Below are 7,277 nucleotides of genomic sequence, written 5' to 3' on the forward strand. Positions count from 1 at the left end.
GTGCACTGACTGCTGCGATTCAGCGCTGGCGGTGACGCACACAGGGGTCCTCTCTCTGCCCAAGCAAATTTAAAAGCACAAAAAGAGCACAGAAAAGCAGACCGGGGGGTGACATTTAAGTACCCAGCAAATCCTTCCTTGGCCAATGGGGAGCAGGGTGGGGATGGGCACCTACTGGGAGCATTAGGCGTTCGAGGTTAAAATAGAAAGGAGGTAAAATGGGAAAGTCTTGCAGATTACAGGCCCAGCAGAAGATTAGGAGGGAGGAATTTGCTCCTTGAGAGTGTAATCTCCTAATCTACTTCATTTACAATTTTGTGTGAGCTCACGTGAGCAACAACTTTTGCACCAAAATCAATGTAAAAAGAAACTCAGAGGTCCCTGTGCTGTTACTGTCTTCTTGGTCTCCTTTAGTCCTACTCTGCTGGAGGATTTCCAGGTGAGAAATCAATGTGAAATTCAGGGAGGGGAGAAGTGTCACTTCACTAAAGCACATCAGTCAGGGGAGGACTGGGAGATAAAAAAGCATATCCTAACAAAGTAACAGGGACCAGACCCTCCACGAGTACAGAAATCAGTGTAACTAATGAATTTCTACCTGCAGAGAGCCCATCCTGTAGCACTTTTATTTTAGACCTGACATGCTTCAGACAAAAGCCCAACTTGTATGTGTTGCAGAGCGTGGTATCGCTTCTGCTCCGAAGTAAATTAGGAATAACTCTGTGAAAGTAGGTGGCATTACATAAGCATAAAAGAGTTATGAAAAAGGAATTAGATGAGGAGCGCTAATTGGATGTACTAATCCTGCAGTCAACGGTGGCGGCCGGCTCAACTCCCTGCTGCAAACGGAGGCTGCGAGCAGTGGGAGGCCCTGGCAGCGCCCCGGGCCCATCCAGAAACACGGGGAGCTCCTAATGTTTGGGTGTTCATTAATAGCAGAAAGAGGGCGTGTGAAGGGTGGATATGAGCTCGCCAAGTGTTCCCAGTGCACCCAGTTCTTCCATTTGGGAGCAGGGACGCCTCACGCTGCCTCCTGCAGAGAGCTGCAGCGGTGCCCGGCTGGATTTCAGCTCCTGGGGCATCTCCTGTCTGAGCAGTACAAATGAAGTGTGCCTTCCCCGTCACTAAGAGCAATGCTTTGCCTGTGTCTGGGAAGCCTCACAACGAAGGCATCCTGTCAGAGGAGGAGCAGAATTGAGGCTCGACCAGAGAAGCGGTGAAACCTCCCCAGGTTTTGCAGCCTGTGCTAAGGCCAGGACGGAGGCAGATGAGCCTGGCTGGGTGGTGACTCCTGCAGAGCCACGCACTGTTGACACCCCGTGCCTCTGTTTAAATAGTTGGCAATAAATGACAAGACAAGTTGGACCGGGTGTTAGGACAAAATCTGTGCTGTGTGGGGAGCAAAGCCGTGACCTCGCCGCCTGGCCCCTGACTCAGTGGTCACTGCGGGGCGGGCTTAGGTGGGAAGCTGGAGCCACACCGATTGCTGCTTTCATTGTGTGGCTTTATTGCTTTGGACTATGGCTTTGTGTTGAGGACAGGTCTCCATTTCACGATGTTGGCACTCGAGACGTCTGTCACCTTCTTGGTGTGATCGGTGTCGTGGCGATAGTGGTACCCGCAGGTCGGCCGCTGCGCGGTGTAGAAGGGGCTGTACGAGTTGGAGCAGTTTGGTGTGTAGAAGAGAAACTTGAAGGAGTCAGGCTCACGGCCCCCAAAATGGGCAACAAAGGGAACAAAGCGAGAGGCCAACGGCTGGTCCTTGTGGTGACCTGCTGGGGACAGCTGCCTCTTTGGGGTGGGAGGGGTACCACGGGCATCCTGCGCCGCTTTGGTCGTTTCCATCTCCTCTGGTCTCTTGTGGTCTTTGCCAGGGGCTGCTTGTTTTTCAGTCATCTGTGGAGAAGAAATGTCAGACAAACACACTGCCTGCCCCTGCACTGCCTTCCTCCTGCAGTGCTTAGCACCCCAACACAAGAGCTGTGTGCCAGTGGCCAAAAGTCTTACTGAAAATAAATCAAAGCCTGCTGAGCGGCTTGGGCTCATCCTCCCAGCGCTTTGGGGGGATGCTGCTTCAACATTTGGCACAGAGGAGCTCTGGTCCCAGATCGGGGTCTCATTTATAAATAATGGTAATACATGCTTCTTCTATAGCCACGTACAGTGTTCCCCAAACAGCAGCCATGGCAAACCAGCCATGAAATGGTTTCACCAGCCTGCAGCAGGAGATGCACCGGGGCGTGCGAGCGATGGCAGCCAGCAGCACCATCCTTTGTGGGACAGCCCCTAAATGCCTCCCTGCCTCCTGCTTCTGTGCTGACTGCTCTGGGCATATCTCTAAGTGTCATTTTTTTTGCCACAAAAGTGAAGGGAAAAATATGATTTTTGAAGTTAGTGAGGCAAGCTCGTCCTTGCAGTCAGCTGGGCCACATTTCTGAAGCCCTGGAGCAAGATGAGCATCAACACGGGTGTGCACAGTGTGGGGGGGCAAGAGCTGCAGAAACAGCCTGGTTTGGTTTTGTGCTTGCAAGAACCCTTTGCTAGAGGACGTGGTGTGGTCATGTGCCCAAAAACATGCAGCCCTGCCTTGTGCCCCTTGGCTACTCCCAGGCTGTGCTCGGCTGCAGGAGTATTTTTGCTCTGGTTATTTAACCGTGACTCAGTTATCTTGTTTCCATTGATGACACCTCTGTGCCAATGGAAACTGGCTCTTCCCCCAGCAATTATCCTATTTACTCCTGGGTGTCCTAAATAAACCCTTTGCTGACTGGCTTTATTTTTAACCGTGTAAAGAGGTTTCCTATTTTCCGTGATGCCATGGCTTACTTGGTGCTCTATTTTGGTTCTGGGTAGCTGACTCTGAACAGCAGCTGCTAAACCTATTACGAGGGGGACACCAGTGAATCATTTATAGAAATCTCCTTAACAGCCTCAGAGGGAAATGATGAGATCCCCCAGGTTTATCACTTCTTTTTGTCTCTCATTTCCCAGAGGCAGCCACCTGCACAGTGCTGCAAGGAAAGGCCGGGGCTCCCAGCACTGCCCATGGAGGGCAAAACGCTGGGGGCCGAGTCCCGAGGGCAGACCTCGCACCACTACCTCCATGTCAGCATGGTTTGTGAATCCCTGCTCTCAGCACATGTTGGTTTGCTTCAGAGCCGATTCTACCTGCATGATTACAGGCTGTTGCTTCGCCCGCTTTGACAGATAAGAGGCAAGTACGCACACGACCGTGCTGCTGCAACTGCATCCGCCCAGCAGGGAGGCATTCACGTTATTAAGGTAGTGCATCTGGGGTGTGTAGGTGAGGCCCTGCTTGCTTTGCAAACCTAACTGCTAAGTCACGTAGATGCCTTCGGACGTGTGAGCCTTGCCCGTACTCTGCGGTGAGGGGCAGAGGCAGGAGGAGCCAAGTGCTGGGTGGGACGAGCTTTGGGCTTTGCTCTTGCCCCGGGGTTCTCCTGCCCGGGGCTTCCCACTCACCCCGTGGGGCACCGAAGTTGGCAGGATCCCTGCGTGAGGGCACCTGCTTACATGGTCCTTGTTGAGGGGAAACACCAGCTCGACGTCCACATCCCTATTTATGGCACTGGGAGCTGGGATTAAGAGTCCCGTGTAATCCTATTGAATTCAGCCATGCCTTTAGGTCTCTAATCCCTCCCAAATTGCCCGCCGTCTCCCAGAGAAGATCCGCACAGGTGGGGTCACAGGGGCCAGGCTGACTTCAGTCGCCATCGGAGCGGGGAGGGCTCAGACCCAGTTGAGCCAGGGTTCCCCTGGGGGCTGCCCCATTGCTCCCCCTCCCTGCTCTCCCCAGCCTTTAGCCCCGTCTCCAGCAGCTCGACACCATCCCACACGGGGACTGCAGCGAGCTCGTTGCTGGTGCCTCCCTGCGAACCCTCAGTGCCTGCAGGATGAAACCGTCCAAGCACGGTGCAGCACCCGGGCACCACCAGCTCCTGCCAGCAAAACCCTCCCAGGGCTGTGCTTTGGGGTGACGCCGTGCCTGCTGCCCAGGCCATGCTCCCACTGGCACCGCTCCCTCCTCGACACGCAGGGACAAATCCCACCCCACCAGGGCAGTCTCCTGTCACCCCAGCCCCTGGGCATTGCCACAATGGGGCCACCAGCCCAGCCATCCCCCCTCAGCACCCCTTTTGCCCCAGCCACCCTCAGGACGAGGGCTTCCCACCCCCGTGTCCCACAGGAAGGGGACACCATGCATCCCTCCTGCAAACCACGAGCTGGGGCTGCCACCTGCGAGGACGTCTTCCCGGCAGGGACCCCGGTGTGCGGGGACATCTGGGACAGAGGCTGGAGGTGGTGGAGATGCTGAGGACTGTGCCGGCCACAAGGGCCTCCGGGGCCATTGTGACCACTGTGGTGTCACCGGGGTGGTGGCTCCCGGGCGAGGGGTGCCCAGGCTGAGCAGGGTGCGGAGGAGCGGAGGATCACGGGGGCTCAGCCATGGGATTTGGGATGGTGCCTGCTGCAGCTGCTCCCATCCAGCCACAGGCTGCTCTGCTGGCCCTTAAACGTGCTCTGCTGCCACCGAAACGTGGCCCTGGTGGCACGGACCTGCTCTCCCTAGAGACACGAGCTGTTTCTCCGCGTGTGCTTCTCCTCCCACCTCCTCCCTCCCTCCTTCGGGGCCCGGCGGGGGAGCCTGGCTGCACCAGCACCTCGCGCCCCTGTGAAGGCGGCACGGGGAGATCTGCATCTGCAGGGCGCAGCTCCGCACGCTGATGCCAAGGCAGATTGTTCCGGGCCGTTTGCCTGTGTGAGGATCAAAGACAGCCCCACGCTGCGGGGTGTTACGTCACAGCAGCGCTCACAAGGCTGTTTCTGTGCCACAAAATCAGCTGGAAAGGGCAAACGCCGTGGAAGTGGCTGAGCAGGAGCGCAGCTGTGTGCAGGGAGCATGGAGTGAACGCTGAGGCGTTCTGCAGGAGGGCAAAGCACACAAAGGGGGCGGTCTGTGTTTATTAACAGCAGGCCGAGGATAAAGAGCAAAATTTTCCACCTGGAACAAGTACAAGGGAGTGTGCATGAGCGCTCGCAGACTTGTTCAGCTGCTTGTGTTCACTGGGATAATAAATGCACCTCAAAGCGCGCATCCCTTCATGTTGCAAGGAACATGTTTTGTGATGGTCCCCACCCAGGTGAGGCACACGCAGGGTCACTGCCCTGAGCTCACAGGTGCTGCTCTGGAGCCCCCTCCTCTGCTCTGCTCTGCAGCAGTGAAGAAGTACCAGAGACCAGTGCTGGGCACTTTCTCAGCTCAAATTTTGCCGTTTGTCTTCCCCAGCACTTGCACCTTTTGCTCTCCCACTTTAGTATTCACGTGGCCCCCATCTCTAGGGTGCAGGAACGCCCTGGTAGGGAGCTGAACCATCCTTTCCCACTGCCACACAGCCCCTTTGAGGTCTCTGCAGTGCAGCGACGTTTTGTGGAACAGCTTTGTGCAGAGGCCCAGGCTTTCTCATTCCACACAACTTTATTGGCTTCTCTTCTCAGAACAGTTCCTCTTCCCCTTCCCCTTTTCCTTGACTTTCTTTGTCTCTCTGTATACCCTGCACAGTTTGTTCAGTCAAGCATTGTAAATATCAGCCAGCACGTGTGCCCTGCATATCTTGCAGAGATATTGTGTCCTTTGCTCATAACATACAAGCCTTTCTTTTTGCCCATCAGCAGGTGGACTGAAACTGCTCTTTCCGGTACTGCGTGGCTCCTTCATCCCATCTGGTTTCTGCTTTCAAGAGGTGCCAGGGAATCTGCTTTAAATGTCTGGGGCTCATGTGACGGGGCTCCTGTGGAGAGCTGGCCGGGCTCTCTCCAGCACCAGCACCGCGCTCCCAGGAGGAAAGTTTTGCAGTCTCCATCCCTCTACCGCCTGTACCTGCGGGCAGGGCTGTGCATTTTGCTGGGATCCTGGCTAAAATACGACTGCAGGTTCCCCGGCCTCTCTGTGGTGCTCAGGGCGTGCAGGAGCTGCGCTCACATGGATGTTTGCAGGTTGTTTCCGTTCCCTGCCCCAGCCTAAGCAGCAGTTAGGCTAACTGTCAGCGAGGGCGCGAGCCCCACTAATTACAGGCGAGTCCCGGCCCGGAGCCGTCCCAGCAGCAGCACCAGCAGGGAGGGCGCGGGCTGCCCCCAGCTCCCAGCACCGCCGGTCTGGCTGGGTCCTGGCAAGACCTTTGGGGAGGCATCACCCCAAGCTGCAGCCAAAGGGCCCACGAGGTTCCAGCTCCCTTTCCCTTCCCTGTTTGCCCATCAAGTTGATTTGCTTCACTCGGGTGCTGCCTGTCCGTGACACGGTTGGGGTTGGTTCCCTTTCGCAGCAGTGCACGCCTGTTGGCGTTCCCGGGCACCTCGTGGCTGGAAAAGATTGTGAGAAGCGTGATTTCAAAATGTGATTAAATGAGAAATGCTTCTCACTGGAAAAGAAACTACATCATTTTGACCCTCAAAATGCAGTGGAAGTAGAAATAAATGTAAGGCAGGAGGACCTTACCCTAAAGCCATGCTTCAGAGTTAACGTTTTGATGGCTGTTGGGGGTTTAAAGTTCCCGAAAATCCCAGCATTTGCTATTAACCGAGGTTACTCATTAACTCTCAGTTTTTATTTGTGTGACAGGAAATTGGTGACACTTCCTTTTGTACCTGACACACACACAAAAAAAAAAACAAACTGGGGTCAAGTCCCCGTCTTTAGGCTTTGGTACCAGGAAAGGAGGCTCACAGTGTGGAGGCTGGGGGCTTTACTGCCTGGCAGGGCACCTCCGAACAGCTCGGTGCCGTTCGCTTTCCAGCATGCAGCAGAGCAAAGGGATCGCACTGCTGCTGCCCCGACTCTGGCCATCATCTCCTTGTACTGCCTGCAGGGCCCAGACAGGGGTTTGTGGTCCCAATGCCACACAAAGGGGCAGGTGGAAAGGTTTGGGGCTGGAGAGCCCAGCCCTTGGGGCACGACTGCCGCAGCGGGCGGATGACCAAATCCACGAGGCAGCGGGAGAAAAATGGGAAACCACCACCTATAAAGGCTCAGTGCTCCACCAACTTGCAAAGTCCCGATTTTTTTTTTGCCATCAGACTTTCATCACACCTTGTTGAGGCATCAGACTTTGGGCAGCCTCCCCCCAGGGAGGTGGAGGTCACCTCTCGGTGATGCTCCCCGGGAACCTCCGGACCCCTCGGCGCTCCCGAGAGGAAAGCTCCGGCCGGGCCCGGGCTGCCCGGGGGAGGCTGCTCGGGGGAGGCCGGCCGGGGGAGGCCAC

This window comes from Aythya ferina, assembly GCF_964211825.1.
Source record: "Aythya ferina genome assembly, chromosome: 25".
NCBI lineage: Eukaryota > Metazoa > Chordata > Aves > Anseriformes > Anatidae > Aythya > Aythya ferina.